Source organism: Hordeum vulgare, chromosome 3H (genome assembly GCF_904849725.1).
Source record: "Hordeum vulgare subsp. vulgare chromosome 3H, MorexV3_pseudomolecules_assembly, whole genome shotgun sequence".
NCBI classification, from domain to species: domain Eukaryota; kingdom Viridiplantae; phylum Streptophyta; class Magnoliopsida; order Poales; family Poaceae; genus Hordeum; species Hordeum vulgare.
In genome coordinates, this window is record NC_058520.1 from 601893413 (window position 1) to 601909023 (window position 15611).

The 15611-nt window shown below is 42.5% G+C and overlaps 1 long non-coding RNA gene across 1 annotated transcript; it reads right to left on the minus strand.

Annotated features, from left to right (window-relative positions):
* Nucleotides 1-3904: 3904 nt before the first annotated feature.
* On the minus strand, nucleotides 3905-4930 carry LOC123441006. Its single transcript, XR_006630391.1, has 2 exons — nucleotides 4830-4930; nucleotides 3905-4274 (listed from the first exon to the last, which is right to left on the minus strand). It is a non-coding gene; the product is annotated as an uncharacterized LOC123441006 (long non-coding RNA).
* Nucleotides 4931-15611: the final 10681 nt, after the last annotated feature.

The window sequence follows — 15611 nt, forward strand, 5'->3', positions numbered from 1 at the left end:
ATACTCATGGTACAGTGCATGTCCCTCTCCCTCCCTCCCTTCCTCCCTCTCTTTCTCATCGCCCGCGAACCACCGCCACGACCCCCGACCCATAGCCACCCCCAACCGCCACGACCCTCGACCCCTAGCCGTTTACTGCCATCTACCGTCCATCGCTCCTCCCTATTCACAATCTCCAGAGTAGTGTGTCCCTACTATGCTCCATTCTTCTTTGTACAGGAAGCCAAAGAAGGAGAGCAGGGGCGGTTTTGGGTTGTGCATCTTCTTTGGCGACCACCACCCGCAAGGTAATTCTTCTCGCTCTCGCGAGCACAAGGCACCAGGTAATGCCTTGAATATGTTGATTCCTACCAAGATATATGTAAGAAAGCTCATCTAGCCTTAAAGCATAACAATTATTTCATAGTTCACCGATATATTCGTGTGGTAGAAAAAACCAGTGAAGTATTTTGCAAAATAATAATAATTTAATATGTTTATATTGTGCACAATAAATACTTGTTTACTTTTCTTTGTTTTGGGGGGGGGGGATTGCCATATATTTTTTGACCATGCAAATACAGTACAATACGTGTATAAGAGTTTGGCAAAGACCCACAACATGGAAACTTTCAGGTTCAATTTCATGACAACATAAAAGCCCCGTTTAATTAGATCAAGAAACATTCCATTGACTTTGTTGCCAACTTTCCTAGGGGAAATTTCGTAGCAAAATCTAATAAAGACACACAATGGTCCTAGCCTTGTTGGAATAATGGACAAATCCACACAAAACAGATGGGATAAGGACTCGTTAATCTCACCATATTGTTTGAGGTGCTTGGAAAATTATCGTCGAACGAGCCAAAACACCATCCTCCATCACCATGCATGCATTAGGATGATAATAGGATGGAGCAAAGCCACTATGTTGTAAACTTTCAAACAGAGGTCACGTGCTGGGTCGCCATATGAGATGAAACACAATTGGCAGAGAACATCATCGTGTGAATTGAAGATCTAATTTTTTTAGCTCAATATGTTCCACAAGACCTGAACAACATGTTGTCATAAATTTAAAAGAAAATTAGTTTGGCACTTGTAGCTTGTGATTGAAATTAAGTAACTAACAAAAGAGGATTCAACGATGAAAAAAAGGAAGCTGGAACATGAACATGTAGTTCTTTGGCTGAAGTGCAATGAACATTGTCGCATGGCAGAATACCAATCTCGAAAATCAGCATAAATATGCTCAAGGGTTATTTCGACCAACACTCAGTTGCTAAAGCCACCGCTCCATGTGCTCCCTGACCGGATCTCTACCACCACAGTTGGGGTCCCGACGGGTAGGTGACCCACCAGTGATGCTATGAGGAAGCGGCACCAAACATCAGCGTGAGGCAGCGGTAGCAACACAATAGTCGCACGAGCCAACAACCTACTATCCACATCTGGAAAAAGCAACCACATAAGAACCAAAATAACAGATTCTACTTAACTCAAATTTATTAGCAGCAGTCAAGACAGGCGCCAACGACTGAGACTCAAGTTTACGGACATGTTCCTCATGATAGTGGCGACGACCACCGGGGAAGAGGAGACGACCAGAGTAGCATCAATTGGAATATACCTAGAAGACCGGTTGCACCCATGTGATTGACTCCCATGTCGCTACATCTGCAACTAACACACCTATTCTCAAATGTTCTGTTATTGCATGTACTTTATTAGTGTATTTAGCTTCTGACGTAGTTGAGGTAGTGGATGCACCTGTGTTTACATGTTCTCTGTATATATCTACACACATTTGACTGATAGATACACAAGTTCAGTCCTCTCGTGCTCTTCTTCTATACAACTCTATGGAACGTGGCCATCACGAAGTTGGACGATTACGCGTGCACTGCTATGTGGTGACCCCCTCGACCTCAGCAGAGGCGTCGAAGGCTGTCACAACATCGTTCTGGGTTAGGGAGTCAGCCCCACCGCCGGTCGGCAATGGCAATGTAAAAGGCGGTGCAGTGAGTGGGCACGTGGCGGTGTCCTATGTGATGGCATATACCCATACTTGGCCATCTGTGGTGTCATGACAACTGAATATAGATTTGGAGGTAGGGTTGAAGGGAGGGAAACGAGCACGCAAGCAGCAGCGGTGGTGCGGTGAGCGATCGTGCTCGCCTTTGCTCTCTCTCCTTCATGCTTAGGAATGGAACATGAACTATTAGATTAGATGATTGATCGGGGAGGATTTACAAAAACAAATCGAAACAAAGCGGAAACAATCTGAGAAGAGAGACACCAATTCATAGGCCCTGTTTGGAACTACTCAGATTATATAATCCAGTTTTTATGATCTATTATGTCTCCAAATAGGACAAATTATGGTGTAGATTATAAAAACTAGATGGACAGATTATTAACAACTCACAATCTACTCTACCCCACCTAAAATTAGATTATGGATTGCTAATGACCCATTACCCTTGTAAAGTTGGAGATAATTACATTCCTGCCACCGCCATCCTCCTCTTTCTTAAAAAAACAAAGCATAGACATGTCATTATGCAATGTAAAACCTGAATTACAGTTTATATCCGCCCTCCAAACATGCCCATCTAGATTATTTTTATAAACCAAATTATATAATCTACCTTCATAATCTAGATTATTATAATCTATTGTGGTCCAAACAGGGCCATAGTTGGCGTTCACTCCAAAATGATCGGTGGGTTTTATCCTTTGTTGAAAACAATCGTTGTGGGATGAAAAAGATCGGTGAGAGGTGTGACGAATGAACGACCAACCTATGTACTATCCCTTTCGGAATAGAGATACTATTGAAAAAAGTACCTACTATTAATTATTTGCATCCCTATTTAAGTCTCTCACTAGTTAATGAATTGCATTAATGGATTGATTTCATGATTGATTGACGCAAAAAATCTCTACTTAGATGGACATAATTAATTGTATGTATAATTAATTGCACTAATGGCATGATTTATAAATTGATTTGGATCTTCATTTCCAAATTGTGCTCGCATTAATGATCGAGTACCGACGAAACGACTTACAGAGTCCCATTTAATTATTTGCATCCCTATCTAAATCTCTGACTAATTAATGAATTGCATTAATGGATTGATTTCATAATTGATTGGCGCAAATAAATTCCTACTTACATGGACTTAAGTAATTGTATGTGTAATAATTGTTTTGTATAATTAATTGAATTAATGGCTTGATTTAGAAATTGGTTTGGAGCTTCATTTCCAAATTGTGTTCGCGTCAATGATCGAGTACCGACGAAACGACTTACGGACTCCCAATCAGAAGTAGAGATGGATCGGGAAGTATTTTTTTAGATATTGATCGGGAAGGATTCATGGAAATAAATTGGAACGGAACGGAAACAATTTGAGAAGAGGAACATCAAGTCAATGCTGGGGTACTCTCGAAAAAGATATGTGGGGTTGTTTTTGTTTTTGAAAAAAAAATCGGTGTAAGGTGGAATAATAATCGATGCGAGGTGTGACGAATGAACGACCAACCTATGTACTGCCCCTTGGAGTTGAGTTACGACTGAAAAAAGCTTCCTACTATTAATTATTTGCATCCCTAATTAAGGCTCTCATTGATTAATAAATTGAATTAATGACTTGATTTCATAATCGATTTGGCGCAAAAAATCCCTACTTAGATGAACTTAATTATTAGTATGTGTAATTAATTTTCTATCTAATTTTTAATTGTATTAATGGCCATACTTCCAAATTGATATGGTTTTTTTTTCTAAATTTGTTTGCATTAATGACTGAGTACCAACGAAATGATGTACGGACTCCCCAATTAGGAGTAGAGATAGTAGTTTCTTCTATTTGGGTGAGAGGAAAGGGTTAGTAGCTACTAATGTTAAAAGTCAAACTTGTTTCCAGGTTTCTTTCCTGCGGATGAAGGCACACGGAATCTGTGAATAAAACATGATGGTGTTTACGCAAAAAACAACCACGTTACAAATTAACTAGGCAGTAATCATGTTCACAAGTTTACACAGACAAATTTTATTTTTGCCAAACTTCATTAATCCTTTGTGTAAATGAACCTCGTAATGCGATGTTGCATTGTCTCCTAGTCACAGACGTTGCAGACACAATAGACTTTTGTGAAGGGGTAAATGCCTGTACAATAAGCCTTCTTGACACGACGTTCTTGGTAGTCTTTGTTGCAGTCTTTCGTACAAAGTTCATTTATACACCATGTCATTGGCTGTCCTTGGTGCAATTTGCAGCTGCGCTCTGAAAGGAAACAAAAAATTAGTCGTCAAACGTGTGTATACATACATGCATACATATGTGTGTGTGTGGACATCTCACCAAGACCAAATAAGTTAAGGCCATGAAAGAAGATACAAACGCCTATTATTTTATTTATGTCACGTATACTTAGAGTATTCTATCAGCGCCTACATTGTGAAACTGGGCTACAACAGGCGGTGGAAACACATTTCCACATTGCAGTATTTTCAAAGAAATTCCCAAAGTAGCTTGTAGAAATTCGTGCAGTTGCACGTTCTAGTGCAAGAAGACTGCATAATATAATTTCTTCTTTGCAAATTAAAGAACAAGCCGGTCTGAAAATAGCCACTTCGCCAATAACAATACGCATCTTACAAAAAGTTCATGTTTGTTTTGTTCGTAATTGCATGATTTCTCTGCACTTGGAACTTTGAGTATATCAGGATGTTTTGATGCGCTTTTCTGCCAGAACTCTAAAATTAGTGCTGCTATTTGGCTTGGCAAAAACAGAGAGCACCCAAAGAGAGACAAGAGGGAGAGGCAACGAGCAAATACCAGCATGAGCGCAATTTCCTATCAGCAGAAGCACCGTGAGAATACATAGAATAGTTTTCCCCTCCATACGTCTGGGCTCTTGTTTGTGTATTCTCTTTGGATTCTGGTGCTAGGTAGCATCTGTAACGGCATCCTTATATAGGCCTCTACAAATTAAAATCTAGTTTTAATTACTCAATTTTCTCAAGATCATCCAGATTTTTCACATAAATTCCATATGTAGGGATTTCTATTGCATTTATTATTTACGCACTTAATTTTGGCAATACCAAACAGATGTGGCCACATTAATATTCTCATTAGCTGTCTCCTCGTGGTAGCAGATTTAGCCAGATTATTTTTCTTCATTCTCATTACTAGTTGTCTCCTTGAGGTAGTACATTTGGCCAGGTTTTATTTATTTATTCTCATTAGCTGTCGCATTATAATGATATCCATATATGTAAGGAAATGCTGTCTAGCGACCCTTCGCTTGTGGGGGGGGGGGGGGGGGGGGGACTCTAGCGAACGCCCTCACGTGACACAATCTTCGTGCAGGGCTACTGCCATGTTGGTTTTCGAAGGCCACAACCATATTTTATTAGAAAGGAACAGACCCCTTACAAGGTTTTACAGTCTATACGATCTAGACTAAGCATTACAGAAGCAAACCTCACAAATGGAACAACCATCTGTTAAACAGGGTCGGTTATCAAACCGGCCGATTTCCAGGAGAGAATATCCTCTTGGATTGACTCGAAGACCTGGGCAGCCTGTTAGCACCCGCCCCGACCTTCATGGCGCAGCCTGCAGCCGAGTTATTCCGACGAGGTACGCGTACGTACAAAGCTGAACCAAACCAGGCTGCTGGATCGATCTTGGTGGAGTACTCGTAAAAAGTTAGCTAAACAACAATTGGATACGTCGGACAGCCGCACAGGAAAAAACACGTACATCAGATCGTATCTTTTTGCCCCCCCTTTGTCCGTGGACTTCCTAGAGAGTTTTTCCTTCTATTTATAATACATAGCAGATTACAAGGACCATAACACAGATACGGACCAACCTTGCCGACTTTGATCAAGCGTGTACTGAACTTAGGACTCTCCAAACGACGCCAACACGTATACGACTACTTACTTTGACCTGATAGTTTGGAATACCTAACAATCTCTCCCTAATCCAAACTTGTCTACTCATCGACTCGACCACGACAAGTCTATTAGGCTCTGCCCAATTTTGACTTGGCGAATTTACAGACCCTTCAAATATGCCTTGGGCTACCCAGCCTCGCTAGTAACCTGTGGAATACACCACCCGGTGAACTACACCATCCATCCTAACGAGATACATGTCGGCTCCTTGTGGATCACACCACCCCGTGGACTACACCGCCCACTCCAGCCTTATATAGAGACATGGCCTCATTAAAGAGACTCACCTTCACTGGTTTACCGCCCCCGCATACTTGAACTTGATCTCCTTGTCGAGACACATAGACGACCTGGACTAGACTGACACAACAATATATAGACTCAACTAACATATTAAAAACACTAAGACACGACTATTAACCTTGTCGCTACTCATCAACAACCTTGGGTCATCATCAACATCTCCCACCACGGCCTGGTACGCCACTTCCTTCTTCTTCCAATTAGGGCAGCCTCGCTTGATGTGTCCAAATACTTGACAAGCCCAACACTGAACCTTGGATTTAGGAGGACCTCGTCCACGTTCCCTTGCAATCCACTGTGATCTTGTCAACAAAAGTAGTTCACCATCTTGCTCATCATGGACATAACATTGCAGTCGTTCCTCATGAACTTTCAACCTTCCGATGACTTCCTCCATGGTCATCGTCTTGAAATAACCAAACTGCTCTATAGCAGATGCAACCTGAAGAAACTTTGATGGAACTGCTCGAAGAATTTTCTTGACAGCAATAGTTTCATCAAACTTTTCTCCAAGACCTCGTATCAATTGGCGATGGTTGTCATCCTGAGAGCAAAGTCATCGATCGATTCCGTGTCCTTCATCTTGAGCCTATCAAACTCAGATATGAGGGTTTGCAATCTCGCCTGCTTGATGCGATCGTCTCCAAGACGATTCGTCTTTATCGCCTCCCAAGCCTCATGTGACGTCTCTTTCTCAGCGATGAAGGCAAACACATCATCCGGAATACTTTGATAGATAGCCGTCAACGCCTTTTGATCCATCATCTCGTCGACCTTACCGGCGACCGCCGGCTCCACCGCATCCCAAATTCCTTGGGTACGCATCAACGACTTCATCTTGATCGCCCAAATCGAGTAGTTGCTCTTCGTCAGCATCGGGTATGTGACAAACACGCTTCCACCTTTTTCAGCCATGATCTTGATCGTCACTCCACGCAATCACAACGCTCACCCGACGACTTTGAACCTAGCTGAGATACCAAATGTTAGCACCCGCCCCAACCTTCACGGCGCAGCCTGCAGCGGACTTATTCCGGCGAGGTACGCGTACGTACAAAGCTGAACCAAACCAGACTGCTGGATCAATCTTGGTGGAGTACTCGTGGAAAGCTAGCTAAACAACAGTCGGATACGTCGGACAACCGCACAGGAAAAAACACGTACACCAGATCGTATCACAACCGAGGAAACTTTGTTGTAAAAAATCTTGGTGTTGCGCTCCTTTCAAAGCTTCTTGTGCACCAGAATAACCACCGTGTTGAAGTTTCTCCTAGCATTCTTGTGCACCTTCTCCCTGGTCCGCAGCCACCACCCCTCGGTAGAGCCGAAGGCTGAGCCCGGGTGCCATGTTGTTCTCTGGAACTACTACTGGGGGTGAACTGCACGGGTGGGGGTGGGGGGTTCTCGAACTCATGACCTCCCGCATGAGTGGCGCCCCGCTTACCACTTTGAGTGAAGTGGGTTTTGTGAACACATATGCTTAAATAACTTTATGTATTCGAAGTTAAGTTGTTTAAATTTTGTTTTTTCCATTTGAAAGTTTGGCTAAAAATTCCAAACATTTCCCTTTTTTGGAAGAACAAAAAGTCTATTCTTTTTTGCCAGGTGCAATACGAATCCCAAATTTTGCCATGTTTCTAGAGAACACATTTTTTAAACTTCCATGGTTTTTAGAGGAGAAGTTTCTAACTTTCCATGTATTGGAATTTTGAAAGATCTATTTTTATTATTGACTGTGTTGCACTTTTATTATTAAGCACATGGAATTTATTATATAGAGAATGGAAGTTATATTTATTAAGAGTATGTCATCTAAACTTGCCATGTAGTTGAATATTGAAAGTTTCATTTTTATTGGTATGGCAGTTTTTTATTATCATAGTAAGTTTATAAAAAGAGAAATGGCAGTTTTGTAAAGCAGCTTGGCTATTGTCAATTGAAAGTGCGTTATATCGACTAGAGGGGGGGTGAATAGGCGATTTTTACAAATTCATCACTGAAGAAATTCCTAGTGAGGAAAGTCCTCAGTTATGAACTGAGTGCAGCGGAAATAGTACTTAGACAGAAGTGCAAAAATGACTACAACAAAGTACTCAGCATGAATTGATATTATCGGTTTGCACAGGTCACGCATACAGGATAAGGAGGTGATGAATAACTCAGGTGAAGAATTTGAGGTGAGGAATTCAATGAAAGTATTCAGTCAAATTCTTCGAACGGTACAGATGAAAGTCTTCAACACGCAATTGAGGAAATAAGAAGAGTTGAAGAAATAGAACCAGTAGCTCGATGAAGACACTGGTTGATGACTCAGTTCCAACTGCTGTGACAGTTGTATGTCTGGTTTGGAGTGGCTTGGTATTGAAACCAAAGGATACACAGTCCCTACCGTATTCTCCTTGAGCTAAGGACACGCAGTCCCTACCGTATTCTTCTTGAGCTAAGGACACACGGGCCCACTCGGTAATATAACATCACATAAGCCCTACAAGCAATGTGACTAAGGAATTAGTCACGGTATCTTGTATTACGGAATGAGTAAAGAGACTTGCTGGTAACGAGATTGAACTAGGTATAGAGATACCGATGATCGAATCTCGGGCAAGTAACACGCCGATGGACAAAGGGAATAGTATACAAGATTAACTGAATCCTTGACATAGAGGTTCAACCGATAAAAATCTTCGTAGAATATGTAGGAGCCAGTATGAGCATCCAGGTCCTCCTATTGGTTATTGACCGGAGAATGTCTCAGGTCATGTCTGCATAGTTCTCGAACCCGCGGGATCTGCACACTTAAGGCTCCGTGACGTTTCGGTATTATTGAGTTATGTGGTTTTGGTAACCAAAAGTTGTTCGGAGTCTCGTATGAGATCCCGGACGTCACGAGGAGCACCGGAATGATTCGGAGGTAAAAATGATATATAGGAAGCCCCGTTTTGGTCACCGCAAAATTTTTAGGTATTTCGGTAGTGTACCGGGAATGCCAGAAGGGCCATCGGGAGGGGTCACTCACGCCGGGAGGCTACATGGGCTTTGGGGGTGGCACACCAGCCCTTAGTGGGCTAGCCGAGCCAGCCCCAAAGGGCCCATGCGGCCAAGAGGTGGGAGAGCAAAAAAAACCAAAGGAAGGAGGGGCATATTCCAGGTAGGAGAGGAATCCTACTTGGAGTAGGATTGGAGGTGGACTCTTCCACCTCCACCCTATCCGGTCGAGCCCCTTAGAGGGTTTTTGGCTGCCTCCTCCCCTCCCTCCTCCTATATATACTAGAGGAATTGAGGGCAGCCTTAACTCTAATAAGCCACGTGCTGCCCTGTCTCTCTAGATCCTTTTCTCATCTAAATTAGTTTAGCTGAACTTGGCGAAGCCCTGCTGAATTAGTTCACCACCACACCGTCGTGCTGGAGAACTCATCTACCTCTCCGCCCCTCTTGCTAGATCAATAAGGCGGTGATCGACATCGAGCTGTACGTGTGCTGAACGCGGAGGTGCCGTTCGTTCGGCACTGGATCGGGATGGATCATGATGGAATCGCGGGACGGATCGTGATGAGGTCGCGGGAGATGTTCCACTACATCAACTGCGTTACATACACTTCCTCTTAGCGATCTACAAGGGTATGTGGATCTAATCTCTCCTCTCGTAGATGGTCATCACCATGGATAGATCTTATGTGCGCGTAGGAAATTTTTGTTTCCCATGCGACGTTCCCCAACAGTGGTACCAGCGCTAGGTCTATGCGTAGATGATATCTCGAGTAGAACACAAAGGAGTTTGTGGGTGTTGATATTCAGATTGCTGCCCTCCTTAGTCTTTTCTTGATTCGACGGTATTGTTGGATGAAGCGGCCCGGACCAACATTACTCGTACGCTTATGAGAGACCGGTTTCATCGACTAACATGTAACTTGTTGCATAAATATGACTGCGGGTGTCTATTTCTCCAACTTTAGTTGAATTGGATTTGACCGGGCTGTTCCTTGGAGAAGGTTTAATAACAACTTGCATATCATCGTTGTGGTTTTGTGTAAGTAAGATGTGATCATACTAGATACCATAGCAGCCACGTAAAACATGCAACAACAAATTAGAGGACGTCTAACTTGTTTTTGCAGGGTATGCATGTGATGTGATATGGCCAAAGACATGATATGATATATTTGATGTATGAGATGATCATGTTGTAGTAGTTAAATATCGACTTGCACGTCGATGCTACGGCAACCGACAGGAGCCATAGGATTGTCTTTAATTATTTTTGCACCCAGTGATACTTTACTTTATCGCTAGTTCAGTTGCTTTAGTAGTAACATCATAGGTGCCGCGACAACCTCGATGTCAGCACAATGATGGTGATCATGGTGTGGTATCGGTGACGATGGAGATCATGTCGGTGCTTTGGTGATGGAGATCAAGAAGCACAAGTTCATGGGCATATCATGTCACTTATGATTTGCATGTGATGTTAATCCTTTTATGCACCTTATTTTGCTTAGGACAACGGTAGCATTAGAAGGTGATCCCTCACTAAAATTTTAAGATAAAATTGTGTTCTCCCCAAGTGTGCACCGTTGCGACAGTTCTTCGTTTTGAGACACCACGTGATGATCAGGTGTGATAGACTCTACGTTCACATACAACGGGTGCAAAATAGTTGCACATGCGGAATACTCGGGTTAAACTTGACGAGCCTAGGATGTACAGGCATGGCCTTGGAACACAAGAGACCGAAAGGTCGAACATGAGTCATATAGTAGATATGATCAACATAGAGATGTTCACCATTGAAGCTAACTCAACTCACGTGATTATCGGACTTGAGTTAGTGAATTTGCATCATCTGTCACTCGAATGACTAGAGGGATGTCAATTTGAGTGGGAGTTCTCAAGTAATATGATTAATTAAACTTATTATCATGAACATAGTCAATATGTCTTTACAATGTATGTTGTAGCTTGCGTTGTAGCTCCACTGTTTTTGATATGTTCCTAGAGAAAACTTAGTTGAAAGATGATAGTAGAAATTATACGGACTGGGTTCGTAAACTGAGGATTGTCCTCATTGCTGCACTGAAGGCTTATGTCCTTAATGCACCGCTCGGTGTGCTACCCCTCGAGCATCGTGTGTGGATGTTACGAACATCGCACATACATGTTTTGATGATTACGTGATAGTTCAGTGTGTAATGCTTAACAACTTAGAATTGAGGCGCCCAAGACGTTTTTGAACGTCACGGAACATATAAGATGTTAGAAGAGCTGAGATTTGGATTTCATACTCGTGCCTATGTTGAGAGGTATGAGACCTCTGACAAGATTCTTTGTCTACAAAGTAAGGGAGAAAAGCTCAATCGTTGAGCATGTGCTCAGATTGTCCGAGTACTACAATCGCTTGAATGGAGTGGGAGTTAATCTTCGAGATAAGATAGTGATTGACATAGATCTCCAAAGTCACTGCCATCAAGCTACTGGAGCTTCGTGATGAACTATAGCATCTCATGGATACACAAGATGATCCCTGAGTTATTCGCGATATTTGACACCGCGAAAGTAGAAATCAAGTAGGAGCATAAATTGTTGATGGTTAGTAAAACCACTAGTTTGAAGAAGGGCAGGGGCAAGAAGGGATACTTCATGAATGGCAAACCTGTTGCCGCTCTAGTAAAGAAACCCAAGGTTGAACCCAAACCCGAGACTAAGTGCTTCTATTATGAGGGAACGATCACTGAAGTGGAACTACCTATGCGTGCACGAAAGGGCCAGTTCAACACGAAGCTTCAACGAGAACTGTTACGTCGCCCTTAATGCGAGACATAGCGATCACGGTGAGACATTGGGAACCCTTGTTGAAGGGTCGTGTGACTTGCGCCGTCCCAGATGCGCGGGAACAACATCCTTCTTTTTTTTGTCTTTTTCATTTTCGTTTTTTGCTTTGGACTCACTCGTTTTTGAATCATTTGAGACATGCGAACCATGCCTATTGGTGTAACCGCATGAAGAAACTCTATGCAGATGGATCGTTTAGACTCACTTGATTTTGAATCACTTGAGACATGCAAATCATGTCACATGGGCAAGATTACTAAAGGCTTTGTTTTCAGTGAGATGGAATGAGCAAGTGACTTGTTGGAAATAATACATTTTGATGTATGCAGTCCAGTGAGTGCTGAGGCACGCAGTGGATATCGCTATGTTCTTACTTCACTCATGATTTGAGTGGATATAGGTGTGTTTTCTTGATGAATCACAAAGTCTGAAATATTGAAAAGTTCAAACAATTTCAGAGTGAAGTTGAAGATTGTCGTGACAAGAGGATAATATATCTATGACGTGATCGTGAAGGTAAATATATATCTGAGTTGCGAGTTTGGTAAACATTTAAGACAATGTGAAAATTATTTCACAACTCATGACTCCTGGAACACCATAGTGTGATGGTGTGTCCAAACGTCATAGTCGCGCCCTATTGTATATGGTGCATACTATGATGTCTCCTATCGAATTACCACTATCTTTTTTGGTTAGGCATTAGAGACAACCACATTCACTTTAAATAGGACACCACATAATTCCGTTGAGATGACACCATATGAAGTATGGTTTGGACAAACCTAAGTTGTCATCTCTTAAAAGTTTGGGGCTGCGGCGCTTATGTGAAAAAGTTTTAGCCTGATAAGCTCGAACCCAACGCGGATAAATACATCTTCATAGGACAGCCAAAACATTTGGGTATACCTCCTATCTCAGATCCGAAGCAAAGTGTTTGTTTCTAAAAACGGGTCCTTTCTCGATAAAAAGTTTCTCTCGAAAGAATTGAGCGGGAGGATGGTGGAAACTTGATGAGGTTATTGAACCGTCAGTTCAACCAATGAGTAGCAGGGCGCAGGAAGATGTTCTTGTGGCGCCTACACTAGTTGAAGTGGATAGTTGATGATGGTGATCATGAAGCTTCATATCAAGTTACTACCAAACTCGTCGATCGACAAGGAAACGTACTGCTCCAGAATAGTACGATAATCGTGTCTTGGATAGGGATGGCAATGGGTACCCATGACCCACGTACCCGGTGGGTAAAAACTCTATTAGGGTAAGGGTATGGGTCAAAAAATACCCATGGGTACATAAATGAAAAATTTTGAGATCCATCAGGCATAATGGGTACGGGTGTGGTTTAGTATAACTCATACCCGTGTATCCATGTACCCGCATATAAAATAAAAAAATTATCCTTCAACATTATTTATCCATATATTAAACGTATTTTATGTAGATAAATCCTGTCACTAGCCCACATCTAGAATGTGTTCCTCTTTACACGTATGTGTTGTGGTCATGAAGTGTTATTGTTTATACATTATTATTATTATAAGTTGTTTGTTATGACTATGTAATACTCGAATTGATGTGTTGCAAATGTGGGTAATTTTACCCGCGGGTACCCATTTACCCTGACGGGTGATGGGTATGGGAAAAATTGTACCCGTTGACGGGTATGGGTACAGGTGATGGGTAAGGTTTGGATCGACGGGTAAGGGTATGGGGTGGCTCCGCCCGTACCCAAACCCGGTGGATGCCAACCCTAGTCTTGGAGGTCATGTTGCTGGACAACAATGAACCTACGAGCTATGGAGAAGTGATGGTGGGTCCGGATTCTGACGAATGGCCGAAGGCCATGAAATCCGAGATATGATCCATGTATGAAAACAAAGTGTAGACTTTGGAAGAACTACTTGGTGGTCGTTGATGTCTACGCACGCTTCTATTCTTGTAGACTATGTTAGGCCTCCAAGCGCAGAAGTTTGTAGGACAACAACATATTCCCTCTAGTGGATGACGTAAGGTTTATCGAACTCAGGGAAGTAGAGGTTGAAGATAGCCTCTCTCAAGGAACCCTGCAATTAAGACAAGAAGTCTCTTGTGTCCCCAACACACCTAATACAATGGTAAATTGTATAGGTGAACTAGTTCGGTGAAGAGATGGTAAAATATGGATGATAGGTGTGGCAAAGCAAGGTAATATAAATCTGAAATAACAATGGCAGCAAGGTAGCAAGTAATAAAAGTGGGCATAAACGGTGTAACATTGGTGAGAAACAAGACCTAGGCTTCATACTTTCACAAGTGGCAACTCCCAACAACATTAGCATAGTCTAATCACATGATATTTCCACTAAAACATGCAATGGAGATGTACTTGGAGGTCATTCCTTTGTGATCAAGAGAGGACGAGAATTATGTAGGGCTACAAAAGCACACCTCAGAATTCGTAGTTCTCATCTATGGATTTCCCAATGTCACCACGGCCATCCAAAGAGAGTACCACAATCACCACAACATATCTCAAGGATAGTCAAAGACAAGCACCAAGAGACTCTCAATCTTCAATCAATTCACAAAAGCGGAAATCACTCATGAAAATATTCTTCTAATCCATGTCCAAAAGAGCGTTGTCACCATGGTCTCGGGGATTATACTAGATAAGATCAAGTAAGTACATCAATCCAATACATAGAAGAAGGGGAAACATCATGGGGTCACCCTAGATTAACATAGCCTATGATCACAATCAAGAGCACATCATGGGAGGGAGAGATGACCGCATAACTATGGTAGAAGACCTCAGCGCCGAGGAGGAACTACTCCCGCTTCATGGAGGGAGGAAGCAACATCGATGGAGATGAATCCCGGGGCACTTCCCCGTCCCGGCACGGTGCTGACACAGGAATTTTGTCCCCCAAAATTTGTCCGTGATGGCGGCGGAGATCGGAATTGCTTCTGGAGAAAAGGGTTCTAGAATCAGGGATTCCTCGACGGGGGCTAAATATAGGCCAAAGGAGGGCACCAGGGGTGGTCCCAGTCGCTCACGCGGCCTCTTGGCGCGGCCTCCCCTAGGCCGCGTGGGCAGGCCGCCTGGGTGACAGGTGGCCCCCCTCCGGCTCTCCTTCGGGCGTCTCGAAGGTTCCATCACGCTGATTTTTATATATTTTTCTCGGGATTTTTGGGGCTCTGGAAATTTCGATAAAAGCTCGTGCAAAAAAGACATCAGCGGACAGAAAGTGGCACTGGGTGCACTGAGTTAGTAGGTTAGTACAAATATGTGTAAAAAGATATAAAAGTGCAGCAAAACATATAACAATGTCACCCAAAAGATCATGGAACAAGAATAAATTATAGATACGTTTGGGACGTATCAACATCCCCAAGCTTAATTCCTGCTCGTCCTCGAGTAGGTAAATGATAACACAATAATTTTTGTGGTGACATGCTAACACACATATAAGAACTTCAAAGTAAAGCAAGTAAGATATGCAATTAAAGTCAGGATAATAACAAGCAAGGGTCTATA